Genomic DNA, 18,127 nt, shown 5'->3' on the forward strand with positions numbered 1-18,127 from the left:
TATCATGGTCCATGACAAGTTCTGAAATAAATCAATTATTTAAAAATTTGCTTAATAATTTTTGTAAATTTATTCAAACCTAGCTCTTCTTGGCTAATTCTTAATTAAAGTTAGATTCATTAATTATTAAATCATTAGAAAGAAGTACATTTAAAATTATCAAAAGCTTACAATTTAAAATTGAAAGTGAATTTTAATTGATAAAGTTAGCACAAAATTTTTAGTAATAAATTAAATTTGAATTTGGATATTTAAAAAAATAAATGATAGCTAAATTTGATTAGAGTTGAAATTGAATATCTCTTAGGCTCTTAGTAACTAAATTAGCAAAAAAAGTCAAGAAATAAAGAAAATGAGATTTTAATTGGATACATCTATTAGAAAACTAAAAATTTACTTTGGAACTATTAGACTCTTAGGAAAATATTTTTATCCAAGTTGTCATTAAAATAGTTGGGTAATATTAATAGTTTTCACAATAGCTTAAAATTCAATTAGAAAAGTAATTCCTTTATGAACTCCACATGTTTTAATTTTCTTTTTCATAATTTAGTTGAATATAGTAAGTATATTATTTAGTGTTTTTTAATTAGTAAATAAAAATAATAATGGAAACACCTTAGATTTTAAATATATGTGTAAGCATGCATATAGACTAAAGTCAAACCATGAGTTGATTATTATTTTGAATTAAAGTTATTGAGATGCCATTGAAAATTTTACTTTAGATATTATCTAAAAATGATTATGAGGCAAAAAAAGATGAGAGACAATGGACTTCAAAAAAAAAGAAAGGAGATGAGAGGGAGAGAGAAGACACCCACACACTTATGAGACAACACCAATAGAAATACACATATTAAACAGACACACACATATATACATATGCATGTGTATGCGCGCGCACGTGCGCGTGTGCACACACACACACACATAGAAGAAGAAGAAGAATAATAATAATAATAATAATAATAAGAGTAAGATTATGAATAATAATAGAAAGGACTGGAAAGAAAAAAGATAATAGAGACAAGAGATTTAAAAAGACAGAGGGAAGAAAAAAATGATGAGCTTATGCGGCTAAACAAATGGATAGACACTTATAAATAAGGCATGTACATACATACACAATTGACTTCTTTGTGATTCAACCACCCATAAATCTTCCTACCACATGAAATGTGCATTAGGACATGAAGTCCCCTAACTGTTATCGACAAAAGTCCTTTGAACCCCAATGCCAAGCACTGAAAGAATCTAGGTGCAAAGCACCTAGTAAGGTATTAAAAAGGGTGGGCATTATTGAAAAACTTTTAAACAAGGAAAATTTAGAAAAGGGGAATTGTAGGGTATATACACCTTATCTAGGAATTATATACTGAAAAATTTGTCTTCATCTCTCTCTTTTTTCCTTTCTTTACTGTTACATTCCTAGTGTCTTCGTCCCTTCTTCTATACAAGGATTGCTCTCTCCATGCGCTACACCCACAGAAAAGGCTTGTAGGAGTCTCACTAAGCTTACATCCGCATTTATACATAGTTACACTCACTATACTTGCACACTTTTGAAGTTTCAATTGATTTCACTATACTGAGGTCATCCTTCCCCTCCCCTTTCTTTTCATATACACTACCTATACTGTTGAGGAAGCAATATCTTTCTTAATACCATCCTTCCATTCTCTTTTTCTTTCTTATGTCACTCATTAAATTGACAAACTATGGTTGTACAATTAATTTCAGCTCTTTCAAGATAAATGAATTGTTGCACTTTGCAAAGGGGGTGCTTGTTACTCATTTAACTACACACTCATTACTTGTACATAGCTAGATTACTACAATTAAGACCTTATTATTGATAATTCTCTCTATCTTATGAAGAAATTATACTTGGAAAGCTTGGGAACGAATTTGAAATCCACACTCTTACTACAACATGAAACAAAAAAGGTAATATTGTTTATTGTAGGTGAAGGGGATAGCAACCAAGAGGGGTTATCAACACCTAGAACACAAAATTGAATTAGTTCTCAGTTATGCTATTTCTTTTTAACTTTCAAGTAAGAAACATATTTCCTAGAGGACAACAACCTTAGTAATGATATGTGTTTGCATTATATAAGAGAAGTACCCTATCTTGTTGGTACATTATTGTTTTTGCAAAACTTTGTATGGAATGGAACAAATTTTTGTATTTAAGGTCTAGTTTGATCTTGATCTCATTTTGAGCTTATTTGTCATGTTAATATACATATACAAACATATCCAGATACAAAACACAAAAAAACTCGGTCTCTTTGTGTAGTTTGATTATTGTGATTATAAAGTAGTTTTTAGGTGAGTCTTGCACTCTTGGTATCTTGGATTGGATTGTATTCGCATATCTAAGACACATTGTGCTAATCCTCAACACCTATTGTAGGACGAAGATGGTCCCATCTCATAATAGTTGAGACAAAACATAACATAAAATTATTTATACATATTAATACCTTATATACTTTGATGCAAAAGGTGCATTCACCATAGGGCATGTATCATGAGATCAATGTGACTACATCAAGAATGAACTCTATTGCATAATGGTAAATTTTCAGATTAGGATGGTACATTTATCTATCGAGTGTAGAAAAAGTCAATCACAATAATTTCTTGCATACCTCAAATTTGGCTACTTAGAATGCTATGGAAATTATAAATTGAGTTAAATTTGTCCCAAACAATGGAATAAAAGAGGCTCCTAACAAACACTATACATAATTTCCTGTTTAAAAATGTGTTTCATGTGGCATTTATTTGGAACATCACTTGAAAGCCACAGGGGCAAGGGGAGGGACCCATCCCAGAGAATAGCAAATGTTGCAGAGTCAATTGCAGTAGCTAGAAGAAATTGATTCATATGTTGTCTAAAATGCACACGTCCACCTTCATGAATTGAGTTATGGCTTGTTGACTCATAACTTCCTTTTACAAAACTGGCTTCTTACAAAATCTATTCATATACATGCTTTTGTCACAAAGATTTGGCCTCAAATTTCTCTAATTTTCCATGTATATAGCATTTCTATATTATCTTCAATATCATTTTCACAATCGGCGAGATTCACGTTGCCATTATGATTGGAATGATATAATTGATGTATGGTTCACTTTGGCACAATGTTTACATGGGGTTTTGAGATAGCATTGCTTAGAAAAATGATTAGATTTACCGCAATGCCTACATTTTACTTTTTTGTTCATATTTGCTGCATACACCAATTCTCCTTGGAAGGTCATCATGCTTTGTTTTTCTTCCAAAAGCCAAATTTCTTAGTAGATTCCACTTCCTTATTTTCCTTAAGTTAATCATGCTCTTACAAGTGGGGAATATGGTCTTCCTTCTCAAGGATTTTAACATGATTATTACAATTTGAAGACATACCCGTGAAAAATGAGTGGCTTCACTTGATTCTTTAATGAGTTCATTTGTACTTACATGTCAAGTTTTTTGTATCTAAGGGCAATTGATCATAATAGCCCTTGATTATTTTGATTTTATTTCTAAACCATAAAGCTCAATATTTAAACTAGTGATAGAGTATTTAAATTGTATCCCAAAGAGGTTGCTTCATTAATTTGGTGTATAAACTACTTGCTAAACTTGTAATGATGATAACCCAATAGTTGATCATCTTTTCTTTGTTTCTTTAACATTATGATTAGGTTTGGACGTGACTTAGAGTCAAGCTTAATGCATATATTTATAAATTGAGAATAAATTGTGTATATGTGGACATGAGGAAGTGTATGCTAATATGTTCTAGTAAGGTCATGCAAAGCAAGGCTTAAAATGATTAAAACTTGAGGGAAAACAAACTTTAGCATGTACAAGGACGTTGATCCATGATGCCAATAAGGAAGAAGATTACATAGAAAACTATCTAATGAGGTCAATGGCATAAATGTTATGGTTATTATTGCAAGCTATTGATAGAGCTATGATGGGTGTTTAGGTGCTAGAGAACATGCTCTTTTGTTGGATCTTTTGTGCGAAGGCAACAACGTTGGACTCTATTATTAGAAAGTTGACATGGATTAGAAAAAATGGCAAATGTAGATGGTTATAGTGTGCAACTACCAATGCGGGGGGGGGGGGGGGGGGGGGGGGTAGGGGGGGGGGGGGGGGGGGGGGGGGGGGGGGGGGCGCAAGAAGACGAGGGTTTGCAAGTTGGATAGCCAACACAGACTGTGAGACGAGGAGCAACGATTGCTAGTTGTTGTAGAGGAGCATATCTAAGGTGAGCAATTGTGGGATCAAGTATGACATGTCATATGGAGAGGATAAGAGGAGATAAGATCCTACATCATATAGAGATGGGATATAATTGTATAAAGAGGAGATAAGATACATGGCAAGGGCTACGTCACACTTGATTTTTTGAAGACCAAGCAAAACGTTCAAGAGGGGTCATAGCCTATTCGAGGATCTTGTATCAAATATAGAGCTAAGATGAATGCCATCTGACAATAGATATGATGAGTGAGAACACAAGAAAAAATTATTCATGCGTAGTTGGACCTTATGTGGGCCGATACAAAAGGTGTACCCACCATAGGTGACATCAATGTGACTACATGGATTATCTTAATTATATAGGAGTTGTGCTTCAAATCACCGATTGTAAAGCCAATTTATTCCAACATTGATAAGATATATCTTAATGGACTCTCTCTCTCTCTCTCTCTCTCTCTCTCTCTCTCTCTCTCTCTCTCTCTCTCTCTCACCAAAAGTCATCTATCCAAGTTGCTAGTCTTAGTTCAAGTTCAAAATTGATAGTCTACTTCAAGTTGCTTCATTAGTTCCCTTCCTGCCAATTGACCACCTTAGTGTGCCCCTCTTGCTCCAATAGTTGTTTTAGCTTGTGTTTTGGCAATCTCTATGTTTTGCTAGTCTATTTCGACAAGGATACTAAACTTAGCACATTAGGCTAGCAATGAGGTGTACCAAAAGACTCTTAGAAGTTTTGATATCACAATTCAAGCTAGATCGAGATATCAGTCCATGGATTGAATGCATGTGTCAACAAATTTCAAAACTCCAAGAAGAGAATGTACCTATCAACATGTACAAAAGAACTCTCTCAATAGTTTTGATATGACCATTCAAGCTAGATTGAACACAATCCATTCAAGGCCTACATGTGTCAACAAATTTGAAAATTTGAAGCCGTGTGAATTTGAAAGTCTCACTTTCCAAAGTGCTTACACACTTTTGTGGAGCTTGAGGGAAAGTTAACAAAGGTGGCTATAGCTAATAGAAAGATTGAATATGAAATCAAGGCATGACAGCCAAGTGCAATAGAGAAGATACAAAAGGAAATTGAATACAATGCTAGATATGCAAGGTATAACATCACTAAGAGATGGAGCTACATTGCCAAAAAAAAAAACCATTGTATGTTTAGGTCTCCCTAGTAAATGGCATGAAAAAAAATAAGAACTAGAGAATAAAGATCATGAGAAAAGAGTGTTCAATTAGATAGTACGCCAAAGAATATGGCCTACAAAATCACCAAGGTGAAAGTAGCTAAAGAAGAGAGCAAATGGATAATTTATCATGGAAGCAAACCCATTGTCGAGGAGCTCAAAAGGTCTAAGCACTAACTTGCTTTAGGATCACAATATATTTAATAACTTTTATAACTTCAATAGTTAGTTCCTTTTAATGCAATAGCACCTTAGAGTGGATTTCTTTTAATGCAGGATGGCTCTAGGCCATTGTGCATAAACTCAACTCTCTTTTACAAAAGGTCAGATGACTAAAAGACTACAAAAGCCACATCAAAGAAGCAACAGAGATAGCCATATACCAAGGGACCAAATCCTAGAAAGGAGATCAACGTGCTGAATAAGGTCTAGCTATCAATGTGAAAAACCTTTCAACTTAGTGAGGTGTGTTTGCACCTTGGACAAAGGGCATTCAGAGTTATTATATTGTGCCAACAATCCCAAAAACAAAGCAATGGGAACAAAATCTTCATATGTGGTATTGGAGTAGTGTATTTGGGCGAGACAGACCCAATCAAAGGAGCACAATGACATGCCAACAATAACCCTCTAAATAACAAACATGAGCCAAATTTTCCACACCAAAGGATATGAAAGAAAATAGTGGCACAAAAACTATGCACTAGCAAGGCAAAAAAAAAAAAGGAAAAGGAGTCATTAGAAATGTGAAGTTTTGCAAATGTAGTGGCAAGAGGCAACCCACTAACCATGACATTCCAAGGAAAGACTTTACTTTTGTAGAGTGTCTTAATGAACCAACCCTCTAGGTCAATGATTTTCCACCAATCCTGATATTTATGTGAGCCCTAAACAATATTGGCCTTAGTGACCAACCGATGGTGATCCTTGATCATGAGATGATACACTTGGTTAGCTAAAGCCTTTTTCCAGATGGAGTCCACCTACAAGGTGCAAAAAAGCCTCCTTCCTGGTGGTGCGAAAAGCCATCAATCCGTGGCGACTCACTAGAGTGGCATTAGAAACTGAAGATAAGCCCAGCCGTGCCATTATTGAATTTAGGACGAGCCTCTCGCTTCCCATTCCACAACATCAGCTTGGATACTACGAGCAATTCCATCTGAAAAGAGTAAGTGGTCAACTGATCCTCCGCACGGAAGCCACAGCAGGAGTACTACAGCCTTGATCGGCCGTATCGCATCTGCAGCCCGTGCCACAAGGACAAGGAGAACTGCGTTGGCAGCTAGAGATGCACCCGCAAGTAGCCATTGCTGATGGATTGAAACAACAAGGATTAGGAGCAAGGTGCTGCAGAAGAAAAGACGAGAGAGAGAGAGAGAGAGATGCGGATACCACAGAGAGCTGAATCACAACGAACAGAATCACTAAAGAGAGTTGTCCTTTTTCCCCATAATGGATAATTGTATTAATTATGAAAAAAAGTACAAGATTACAAGATGCAGGATGGCCAAAGAGAGTCTCTCCTTTTTTTCCCGTGATGAGAGAAAGAGTCTCCCTCTCTCCCTGCCTCCCTCCAATGTGACCAAAAAATTCACAAGCTTGTAAATGGAGAAAAGACTGTTGTATCAGTAACTTTTCATATTTTTTTCCAATTTATGTGCCAACGAGATAAAAGTTCAACATCTTCAACATGGCATATATACCTTAGGGCAGGCCAGGAAATTTCTTTGATTGTGTATCACCCTTGAGAACAAACAAACAAATGAAGTTTCAAACCTTTTCCCCAATTAATCACGGCTCAAACAGGGCCTTTACAAAGCAATTCTACACAAGGTCTTACAGGATTGGCACTTGATGCTTCAAAATCATCTTCAAGAGCTGCAATTCTCTCATCTTTGGACACAAATACAGATACAGGTGTTGATTAAGATCAAGACAGGTTGCTGCTTTGATGAATGCATGGGCAATTTTGAGGCTTACATTAAGATCTGGTGTTATTGCTATCATCTATGTTACAAAAGCTTTTCTACAAGTGCCTTTCAATGAGCTCTGCAGGATGGAGAGAGGGAAATCTCAAAGATGGGTACAGGGACTTCAATCATCAATGTGATTCTCGCTGTAAGATGTGTTGATATCTAATATGAATACAATATACTTCATTCTCCACTATCCTTCAGCACTTCAGTTTTGCTTGCCGCATCAAATTTCATGTGCACTTTCGCCGCGACATTCTGGGAAAAAGAAAAAGGGGGGGAAAACAGGCCATCGACGGACTTCATTCACTACCACAGGAGAGACAGTGACCATTATACATTACCTACAAAACATTTCATAAAATGAGAAGCCCGTGGACAAACAATTCTTCATAATACAGGTGGGAAATCAATTCTTAGGAACACTTCTTTTTATGATAATACTATGAGTTGTCAGGAAACCTCAAAAGAGGTGGCATTGAAAATAGAAGCATTAGAAATTATTTGTAGAAATCTAAAACAGTCTTGGAAGAGTTGCAACAAAGATTGATGTGAATAAAGAGGACTTATTAAAATGAAAACCTGCAAATATACTGCCCTCACAACCAATATAACTTGACCACAAAGCCTAGTATCTTGTCCAAGAAAATGAAAGATCCACCAGGCTGTTGTGTTGTACTCAGTTACTCCTTATAGAGTTCCTTAGTATTTTGCCTCAGGTTTTTCTCTGAGGTGTTATGAAGAATCTTCTTTTCTTGAAAAAAGAAAAAAAGATCCACTAGGCATGCATGATATCTGCCAAATACTTGGATGTAATCTGTGAAAGGACACCCCTATCAATCTTAGTCAAAGAAAGCAGACAGTCGTCAGAAAAAGACTTTAGTGTCAGTGTTGCACTATTTCCATGGAACATCCGTGAGAATTAGTCAATCCCGTTCCATTTTAGAGGCACAACTTACTCCCTGAAATCTTTTTCAAGTTTAGATTCCACCATTTGGTTGCCTTTTTCAGTGTTCAAAGCTGATTAACATACTCCATTACCTGGCATCCAGGAATAATGAACTTACAAACTTGGCTCATTTATTCCTTGAGCACATTCTAGTAGATTCTCTTTAGTCCCATTTCTAATAAGAACATTTGTCTATCTGAAGAGGGTCATGAGGACCATTTGCAATTATTCAAATTGAAGACAAGTCAATTGCCATGTCTCCCAATAATATAAGCCTGAATTCCCATCTTGAGCTTGAAAGAAAGTCAAAGCATTGAACATTCCCTTCCTCTGAAAAATCATTGTGCTTTGGTCTTAAATCCCTTTCTGGATAAGAAATCAGCTCATTGCAGCTCGTAAAGTGCAAACTGCGTTTCCTCAGCTCAACTCAAGTGAGAATTTGGACATTTGGAAGCACATTTCAATCAGCTATTAGCCTCATATAGGGACAGCCAACAATTTCACTGGTCATATATTCAAACAATATCTTCCAATAAGAAAACTATCCTTGACCAAAGGAGTTCATGCCAAAGTTAGTACACAAAGGAGGCTCATATAATAGTCCAAGCTTGTTATTGCACGAAGAAAGCATGTAACACTTGCATAAATGTTCGAGTCAAGAACATTAAGGCCACCACGAATTCTCAGGGAACTGATATTTTCATTTTTCAGCAAACGCAGTGCCTTCGTTATTTGCTTTGTTTTCCAAAAGCCCACATACACTCTTTTTTTGGGGGGTAAAACCACAATTCAATATCTCATTAGTAGAAATTTAAAACAATAGTAGACTTCCTAGCGAAGTCTACCTAAAAGAAGTTAAAAACAATTGTCAACATAGCAGAAGCACCTAAATAATGACCATGGCAACAATCATGTAACTAGTAAAAGTGCATATAGAAAAAGAAACCAGCATAAGGCTTTAATCTAATTAGGAGAGATCCAAAGAGCTAGAAGAACTTGGAAAACCAAAAAGAAGGGAATTGGAGCTTGAAAGAAGACTGTGCATGCTAAATAAGCACCTATGCATATGGACTGTGTTAAACCTGATGGAATGAAAATAAGTGTACAACTCTGCCAAATTGATTTGCATAACCGCAAATGGCAAAAGAAAAATATCTCTTTCAGTGGCAATTGGTTGCTCCAAATTGTTGACATGCACTAACATTCAACACGTACTTCTTTTCTTTGTGCTCATTAACCTTAACAAGCTCTTCGACAGTCAAAGGTTCTTCCAAAAGTGCACTTCAATGAATGCTTTCTTTGCACATAGAATCACCTTATCTTGGGGGTCTATCAGACCATTCTATGTTGGACAGTACTGCCTTCCAATCCTATACCAATGGAGGATAGTACTTCCTTAAAGTGACCTAAAACCCTTTCCCAATGGGTTGACAGTTTTGGGTCCCAACATAATTGTCCAGGGCTATGTTTGCTATAACAAAGAAATCATAAAATATCCTTCTGTGCCAACATATGAAAGTGCATATTCAAGATATTTAGACCTCTATGCTTTTAGATTGCAGATCAACACCACATTTCAGTAACCTTACAAAATTGGGATCTGCATGAATTTTCCGTAGAAGTTCAATGGCTCCAGACATAAATGCATCGATATCTCTTTGGTCCACATCAAAAAAGGCTCATAGAATTGCACACAATATACAGTAATTGATTGCACTACTTGTGGTTGAACATGTGACAATCAAGTGGATAATTTATTAACTTAATTTATCAGACACAAAACAATTTGCTGCTTGAAAGTGGCTGCAAAATCTATGCTAAACAAATCGATCCATGCCAATCATGAGATTTTCAAGGTGGGAGGTTGAGTTTAGGAAAGTTAATTTGCAGGCCTACTACAAATTCCAAATGCAGGCAAAGTACCCATGAGGATTTGAACATCTTGAAGGTCATTTTTGGGCATGAAAAGAGATTCATTAGCATAGGCTTGTGCCAAAGAAGATTTGATGCCTGGTAATTCCAACCAATGCGTCAAACCAGCATCTACTCGTCTCTCCACATACAATAGTGATAGGTTTGTAGCAACAGCTGATAACAATGATCAAGTACAACCATATCTAACCGATCAACCCAAAGTCCATTGGACAACTGTCTACCAAGGATGCATTAGGCAGTAGAGTCAGAGTCACACTAAGACCCTCCTTATGATTCCTATTTTACAATTTAGCTCTAACAATGTGAGATTTATGAAGACTTATCATCATGATGAGGAGAGTTGTTAAAACGCCCACCTAGAATAGTATTATGAAACCCTGGAGAGTGTTCGACATATCCCCATATCAATGCATAATAATAGTAGCATAGGCCTCAAATTTGAAGGGTTGGCCTAACTTTCCATGTGGGAGCCACTTAGAGAAACTCTCCTTTACTTTTTGAAGAGATTTGAAGGGCGCATAATGATTCTCTAAATTTACCACCATTTATTTTGAGGGTTATATATCTGTAGTCCTTCCGTGGAAGGGTAAAAACCCCTTTGAAGGGTGTAAATACTAATGCCTTTCAATACTGAAAATTAATCTAATAATTATTTCGGTGCCCTAAAAAATAATATGGCTGGCCAATAATTAAAGTGGCTAGGCAGCTTTCATTCCGGAGCATCTTTGCGCCCACTTTGACCATCAGATTGACATTAGGTACCATTAAACGCCACTTCTATAGTGTCACCAACTGACACTTATGGCCAAATGAATGACCTAGGCCAACAACTAGCACCAAATACCACCAAGTACCTGTGCGACATAAGTTATAGCAACTTTTGCCTTTGACATCCCCTGATTTCCTTAGGTCTCGGGCTCGCAAATTTACTCTAATCCTTGTTACACCTCACATGTGCAATATTTACTTGACCATGTGATTAAAAATTAATTCACACGTTAAGTGAGGTTTCAAAAATACATGTCCTCATGACACGTGTCCCCCAAACACTTTCTTCGTAGTACAAAAAACATATTGTCAGCACAGTGACTAGTACACTAAGTAGTGACCTCATGGCAAATATATTGTCAGCAAAGTACCTTGGATGCATATTGAATACATCCGAGATCCACTATATACAAGAGCTGTCCATAACTAGAGGAGTAGAAGTGCTACCTCCCCGTGGAACATCAGGTAGTATTCCAAACCCTTGCTTTACTAAACCTGACGGAGTCTGAACTAAAGTTGGCTCTAACTAAAAGGCATTTGAATGAAGTTGCAACGACTGAGGATAGTCTGCTAAGTCATCCTCTTCCATCCATTTGGCATTCATTGGTGAATAATTGTGGAATTTCACTAAGTATCTCCTAGAAGCTTTACCTTTGACCTTTCTTTCCTTATATGTCAAAATCTGCTCGGTTACCAAAATCTCGTCTAGCTTCTCAACCTCGAGCTCAATTTCAGCAGACATATCCTCTAGCACATCACTATGAAAAGGCTCAACAAGCTGACATGAAAGGCATTTTGTATCCATCAATGTGGAGGTAATTTCAGCCGATATGCCACATTGTTGATCTTCTCCAACACTTGGAAGGGCCCATAATATCCCATAGTTAACTTCAGATACAATCTTTCTCTTCCTTTCATCTCTTTCAGCCTTGCCTTTTCAAAACACAGTAATACATAATCACCCTCTGCAAACTGAAAAAGCACGTCTGTGAAGATCAGCTGCCCTCTTTTGCTTTTCTTGCGATCTTTGAAGTGCATATTTTATCTTTGCATAGGTTATATCCAAGTTTTCAACATAATGATCAGCCTAAAAGATCTTATCGTTAGTTTGGAGAATAGGTGGTACCTTCTTGCCACCCTCAACCACCTTAAATGGAGCTTTGCCCCTTGAGCTATGCACTGCATTGTTGTAAGCAAACCCAACCAAGGGCAAATACTGCTTCCACTATGTCTTGTGGTCTAAAACATAGCATCTCAAAAGATCTAACACTAGAATTTGGTTCCTCAGATAGACCATTTGTCTACGGATGGAAGGATGATGAGAATTTCAACATAGTATCCATCTTCTCAAACAACCCCTTTCAAAATAAACTGGTCATTCGAGAGTCTCGATCACTAATGATCGACTCTCGCATACTATGATACCTAAAGATGTGCTACCAAAAAAAAATAAAAAAATCATAGTACCATATGATTAGCCTTGATTTTCTTCCTCAACGTCGTAAAATGAGCTTGTTTACTAAACTTGCAAATGACTGTCTATATCCAACATTCCTTGTAGATGTCTTAGAAACCTAAAAAATAAAGTCCATTCCAATGCTCTGCCAACACCCATCAGGAATAGGCAAGCGCTACAACAAACCCAACATCATTTGCCTAGCTACAACAAACCCAACATCATTTGCCTATCATAATTTACCTTCTGGCATACGATGTATGTCTCAACAGACTGTTCTTTATCATGCCTAAAAGTTGGCCAATAAAAGAAATACTCCACTGCCTTGACTGTGGCATTAATAGCTCTATGTCCTACATACGGAGCACCATGACTTTCAAGGATAACTTTGGGCCTTAATTGACACACAGTCATCCATACATCATCAGAAATTCGTCTCTTAGCACAACGTGTTCATACCTTGGCCGTTGCAAAGCTGATCATAAACATTACCAAAGTCCGAATCAACAACATATTGCTCTTTCATGGCATCCAACTCAGTGTGATAAACCATGCCGATGGCTGAAATTTGTGGCTTACGCGATAGTGCATTAGCCACAACATTCTTTTTACCATCAATATGTACAATCTGAAAGTAAAACATAGAGAGAAAATTTGCCCATCTCATATTCTTCTCTGACAACTTTGTCTACACCAGAAAGTATCTCAAAGTTTGATGGTCTGTCTGCACTGTAAAATCAACCCCCAACAAATAATGTTTCCATGTAGATAGTCCATGAATTACGACCAAGAGCTCTTTCTCATAAAAATTTGCCCATCTCATATTCTTCTTTGACAACTTTGTCTGCGTCAGAAAGTACCTCAAAGTTTGATGGTCTGTCTGCATTGTAAAATCAACCCCCAATAAATAATGTTTCCACGTAGATAGTGCATGAATTACGACCAAGAGCTCTTTCTCATAAACCTACAAATTCTTTTCTGCACCGTGGAGAATTCAGCTCTCATAAGCCACAACTCCATCATCCTGCATAAGAACAAGCCCAATGCTATTAGCACATGTATCACATTGAACTGTGAATGACTTTCGTAGATCCGGTAACACAACCACAAAATCTGAAGTCATCTTTTCCTTCGGCTTCTCAAATGCTGAAATTCCCGCTACTATCTATCTAAATGGCACATCCTTCTTTTGCAAAGCATGCAATGAAGATGCCATACTTCCTGTAGTAAAAACATAAACCTAAGAAGCAACTGATCTCAGGCTGATTTATCAAAGGTGGCCATGATCGTATTGCCTCAACCTTTGTAGGGTCAAAGAATACCATCAGCCGAAACAATATGCCTGAAAAAGTACATTTCATACAAGAAGAATTCACTTTTCTTGTCATTGATAACCAATCTATGCTCACACAGTTCATTGAACACAATGTCTAAGTATCTTTTATACTTTGTCTCGTTCTTTGAGTAGATAATCATGTCATCAAAGGAAGTACCCACAAATCCTCTATGTGGCCTGAAGATACGATTCATTATCCAATTAAAAGTGGTAGGAGCATTCGTAAGTTCAAAAGGCACAACAAGAAACTCATACAATCCAAAAGATGTCCTAAAAGCTATCTTAGGCACATCTTCTGGTCTAATGCGTGTCCGATGATACCTACTTTTCAAATCTATGCTGGCTACCCCATGCAATCTATAAATAACATCATCGATCTGAGTAATTGGAAAGTGATTCTTTATCGTGATCTTGTTCAAAGCACGATAATCAATGCACATATGCCATGAACCATCATTTTTCTGCACCAAAAGCATTGGAAAACAAAAGGAAGATGAATAGCTCATTCACCTGACTCATAATTTCCTCCTGTTGGGTTGTACTAACTCTATAAGGTGGCCTATTATATGGGCTACTTCCAAGGATGAGACCTATGCCACGATCTTCTGGCCTTTTGAGAGGTAACTTCCCTGGAAGTGATTGAGAAAAGCAATCAACATACATTTTCAAAAATGACATGCGATTTTTTTCTAATTTAGACATGTTCCCAACATTCTCATTATCATCTTTATCCTTAGTAAAAGTAAAAACCAAGTAGATTTGTTGTAGCAACAATCTCTATGAGTTGAGACATGCTAGAGACGATGGATTTAATGCAAAAATCTCTAATCTCTTTAGGTAGCCCACATACATATTTTTCCACTTGTTCATGAAGGGGTACGTGGTGATAAGTGACACGTAGCAATGCATCCCAAAACTTCTTATTGTATTGCTCCAAATTCTTGCATTTCTTAGCATCCAGCTTATTCCAAGCTGTCATGCTGTCCACCTCAAAGGTACTTCTCAATCAATTTCAAACATTTTCTTGAATTATACCCGTGTTAATAATGCTCTATAGCTTATATCAAAAGCAAGGATCACCACTGTAATGCATTCCCCTTCAAGAAAGTGGGTTGCCTTTCAAATCTTAGAGAATTCGGTGAAGTTTTCCCCCGAATAGGCTGCATCAAACTACTAAATGAATGTCAAAGCTTTCAACCTATCTTGTGTATCACTGAAGGACTCAAACTTCACTGCTTTTGCACCCTCACCATAGTCTTTTGCTGCCCATTTAGGTGTAAAGTTGTCATACATTAGCTATCGCAAAAAGGGGTGCATTTGCTGAATTTACATCAAAACCAACATTAAACGAAGCATTTCCATGACCAGCACTCATTCCTTGAGCCCCAAAGACATTCAAGGGTGCAGATGCATTACGAAACATGCTATTTTGTGCCCAAGTATCAAGCCAATGCTGCCATATGTAGGGTTTTGCACATTTCCAACCATACCCGAAAACATTGGGCCTTGCATACCCTGCATTGGCTACTACATACCATAGGGATTTGTGCCATACATTGCCGTATGTGGTCCTTGTCCACCATTGCATGAAAAATCATGCTACCAACAAAGTATCATGGCTGCCACATCATAGCATCCATACCCGGCTATCCAAAATCCATTGGATTGTTACTTCCATGTTGGCCTTATATGAACTGGTCATCAAATTCATCTTCACTTTACTGGTCATCAACCTCATTGTGCCTTGAAGGGCCTGCATTTTGCCCAATAGCAACATTTTTAGCTTGGTGTTCATGGTCTGAGCCTTATTCAACATCAAGCATTGCATTTTCTTCTTCCCCATGCGAGTGTCCATACTCAGAAGCATAATCACTGCTTGATTCCATCTCACTTTACAGAGACATCTTGCTGTAATTTCTCAAGTGAACACAAAAATCAACACTAGCACAAAGCTGTGGCTTGCAATTAGGTACATCGGGCCCACCAAATCAAAGCATTTAGTGGTATCCCAGCTATGGAACCATGAAACCAGCCTTCCATCTCAGATAGGGTGGTAATTCCTAATCAAGCACATAATTGCAGCAATCAGTACATAAACATAAACCGAAAATGCACAATTTACCTTAAAATTCTTGGAGAGTAGACACCTTGTCGGCCCCAAAAAATGGTGCTCCTCTCAGTATTTCTTTTAACTCTATTAACTAATGGCATAGTTGTCAGGTACGAAAAGTACGGTATGGTACAATAAGATAAAATATATGGTACCTTAAGATTTTATAAGGTACGGTGCAATATTAGTACGAAAAAAAAATTAACTTCATTATTTTGAACTATAGATGATAGAACATATGTTTAAAGTCTAAATAGCAATGCTATTGGAGTATATAAGATGAATACTTGAGGGTAACACGCCAAAACCTCTATGGCATATGCCGCATACGCAACATGCGCTATAACTTACAAGTACATACATAGGAGTGGATACATCATATATGAATGATCATACAAATAAGAGGCATGTATGCTTGAGAGAGAGAGAGAGAGAGAGAGAGAGAGAGAGAGAGAGAGAGATGAAATGACATGAGATGCTTTATTAACGTCTACAAGAGGCCAAAGTGACCTATGAGACCAACAGTTTACCAAACAAGCCACCAAAGGTTTTGGTAAAAGATTTATGAATTTTGTTATGGTTTTGTTTGGCATTGCTAAGGCTAAAGTAGCTACCGATGGTACATTTACAAATTCGTGTACTCTCAGAAGGTATAGTACGAACTAGTTCATACTACGTACGAGTGTAACTATGACTACTGGATTGGATACAAGCTGAGATCCACAATCTCCTTGGCTGATCCAAAAGCCCTTTGCTATAGATGCAATCAGCACACAAAATGGGCCGATTGCTCCTTGAATTTCACCTAGCCCTTGCCCTAGCTGGACCCAAAATGGCCAAATGCTGCTCCAAATTCACAATGGATGGGTTGACATCTTAAATCCCTGATAATTCCACAAATCTCAAATGCTGAATTCCATGTACAATGCCTTACCTACTGATGACACACATCTCGAGGTGGCAAGGGTTTAGCAATCCACAAATCTTGGCTGACATCTGCTCCAAATGGTTGAGATAAACTAAAATCTCCTAAGAATTGATTGAACGAGGTGTCATTCAGCCCAAAATATCAAGTTGGTTTAAGGATCACAGACCAAACTGTTAGTGTCATTGGTGAAGCTCATTGTGAGGGGTCTTCTTCCAAGTGTGAAGCACTGCAAGAAGTTATTGCTATCGAGACTAGAGACCATTACTCTTGCTCATTGGTAGCCCAACATTTTTAGATTTCTAGCAAATCACACCTATATGTTTAGGATTAGGTAGATTAATGTTCAATAGGCTAATCTGAAATACATCATGGACCTTGAGATGTACAAGAAACTTTAGATCTCAGCTTGCTTTCGTAAATATTTAGCAACCTCATAGGGGCCACAATACCTTAGACTGAGCTTTTCAATTTCCCCAAGGATAGTGAATTCCATTTGGGTTTAACTTTATCATCATAGAGTTTGGCAAGAGGTTTGAGGGTAAGATTTGTACCTGCTATTATTTGAGCCTCGGTGACATTAGACCTCCATCAGATTACTCTGGCCACTGTTGTAGAGAATACAAGACAACATCTTCACTTATTCATTAAGGATAGAGACAAGGCACACAATGGGATAGAGGACGTGTCTGTCTTAGGAAAGGTTATATACTAAGGTAGCTCCTATAATCGAGGAGTGGTTCGCTTTTCTAGATTTACCAGCTCAGATACAGAGACTTTAGAGCATCGGGAGGTCAAGAGCATTATAGAGACTATTTGGAGGGAGTACCCCCTGTTGAGCTAAAATATGCATTACTTGCTGATTAGCCTCTTAAACAACCCCAAAACACACTAAAAATGCTCTTTTAGAGTAAAACCCTAAAACGGGGAGCGGTTCGAGAGAGTTCAGTGGAAACCCTAAAACGGGGAGCGGTTCGAGAGAGTTTAGTGGAAACCCTAATTTTTGGGGCACCCCCCCACATCTATAAATAGATAGGCTGCCCCCATTCAGCCATCATCCTTGTTTGTAGGTTACACCAGCCCACACACCCTCTACTGTTGTTGGCGCCAAGTTTCGAGCCTGCCGCCCGCCTCCATCTGCTGTCCAGCCATCATCGATTGCAACCACATTATCTTCAGCCTGTCAATTGCTATAGGCGACAGCTC

At 37.5% G+C, this 18,127-nt stretch overlaps 1 protein-coding gene across 7 annotated transcripts in view; it reads right to left on the reverse strand.

Moving 5' to 3' along the window:
- Positions 1 to 6,935: 6,935 nt before the first annotated feature.
- Positions 6,936 to 18,127, reverse strand: part of LOC148013560 (proteasome activator subunit 4-like) — a 165,960-nt gene continuing 154,768 nt past the window's right edge. For 3 of the 7 annotated variants that reach the window (XM_087667582.1, XM_087667579.1, XM_087667576.1), the window contains exon 38: positions 6,937 to 7,786. The gene's annotated coding sequence lies outside the window, so the exon portion shown is untranslated. Of the gene's footprint in view, positions 7,787 to 18,127 lie in introns of all 7 variants that reach the window. The other 4 variants (XM_087667580.1, XM_087667578.1, XM_087667581.1 and 1 more) reach the window with 4 other exon arrangements.

The sequence above is a fragment of the Lygodium microphyllum genome, chromosome 26 (assembly GCF_053477565.2).
Source record: "Lygodium microphyllum isolate KBCC chromosome 26, Lygodium_microphyllum_v1.1.10, whole genome shotgun sequence".
Lineage (NCBI taxonomy): Eukaryota > Viridiplantae > Streptophyta > Polypodiopsida > Schizaeales > Lygodiaceae > Lygodium > Lygodium microphyllum.